This window comes from Triticum aestivum, chromosome 4D, assembly GCF_018294505.1.
Source record: "Triticum aestivum cultivar Chinese Spring chromosome 4D, IWGSC CS RefSeq v2.1, whole genome shotgun sequence".
NCBI lineage: Eukaryota > Viridiplantae > Streptophyta > Magnoliopsida > Poales > Poaceae > Triticum > Triticum aestivum.
In genome coordinates, this window is record NC_057805.1 from 429389364 (window position 1) to 429390859 (window position 1496).

Sequence of the window (1496 nt, forward strand, 5' to 3'; positions counted from 1 at the left end):
TGAATAGTTCATGAGTTTGAAAAAGTTTGCGAATCTGAAACACATTCACAAATTTGAAAAAAAGAATGAAAATTAAGAAAACAGAAAAAAGGACAAATAAAAATGGAAAATAAAAGTAAAAAACGAAACAGAAAAAAACCACGACCTAAAAAAACAGAAAACGAAAAAAGAAGAAGGAAAAACGCCCAAGAAAGGTCTAGAAGCTTCCCAACAACTAAAACTGATACATAAGCCGCCAAATAGGAGTTGCCATTGCTTTCTGCTACTAATCAACAACAAGTTTTAAGTGCCAAGGTACTCTATTAGCGGGGATAGCTCAGTTGGGAGAGCGTCAGACTGAAGATCTGAAGGTCGCGTGTTCGATCCACGCTCACCGCACAAATATTTTTTAAATGCGTCTGCCCGGTTTTTAATTCCTTCGTAGTATTTTTTCCTTTTGAGAATCATTCCTTTGTATTTTTGAAGGGGATTTTATTACCTTGTAACGCAGCAGCAACACGGTGTGGGCCTCTGCACCAAAGCCGATGGACGCCAAATGAACAGCGCTCAGAACACGCGACCTCAAAAAAAAAGTTTCAAAAAAAAAAAACTGTGGAGGCCTGCCGCAGGCCTCCACAGTTTTTTTTTTTGAAACTTTTTTTTTGAGGTCGCGTGTTCTGAGCGCTGTTCATTTGGCGTCCATCGGCTTTGGTGAACCATTAAATCCTTAGTTTGTTTGGAGGGCCGAGGCCTAGTTTGGTGCGGAGGCCCACACCGTGTTGCTGCTGCGTTACAAGGTAATAAAATTCCCGGCGCAGGCAGCGCGGCCTCGTTCTGAGCATGGCATGCAGAGCGGTTAAACTAGTTAACCTGCTCATCAGCTCGCTAGGTACGTCGGCGTGGTGAGATCAGATGATTCTGTGACTACAGACAATAAGCAAACGTAGTACTTCTCCGCTAGTGCAGCATTTCTGGAAGTAGTTGTCACTGGCTGTGTTTCAAGGTCTCCTGTCGGTCAGTTATATTTCTACACTCTTCAGTTCAGTCTCTCAACCCGCACAGTTTCTCTTGTTTCCTCTGCACATTTAGATAGAACGAATGATGGAGTGCCGGCGTGCCAATCTTTTATCAGATAATAAATAAACTGACGAATGTCGCTGTCATATCTGTGTATAATCTGTCGGGCGTAAATCTTGAAGACTGCAGTATCTGTGAGAACTGAGAAGAAAGATCACCCATTTTTCTAACAAGTGTTCTGTAGTGACTGGTACACACCACTGACGCGTTCTCCTGAAGGCAAAATACTGCATCCTGCAGGTAGGTCATCATGCTTCTGTTTGTTGCGAAATGCAAATGATCCACATGATTAGAGGAGAAACCAATCCTTGCTTAGAGGATTTGGAGGCTGCCATTTCGGTAAATACGACGGAATGTGTATATGCACCATATCCACATATTGAATTCTTGAAATTTCTCCGGTATTTTGGAATCTTTGTAAACACTTTGCTTATTCATAA

General features: G+C 42.1%; 1 non-coding gene across 1 annotated transcript; it reads left to right on the forward strand.

Annotated features, from left to right (window-relative positions):
* Positions 1-305: 305 nt before the first annotated feature.
* On the forward strand, positions 306-378 carry TRNAF-GAA (transfer RNA phenylalanine (anticodon GAA)). The gene has a single exon. It is a non-coding gene; the product is annotated as a tRNA-Phe (tRNA).
* Positions 379-1496: the final 1118 nt, after the last annotated feature.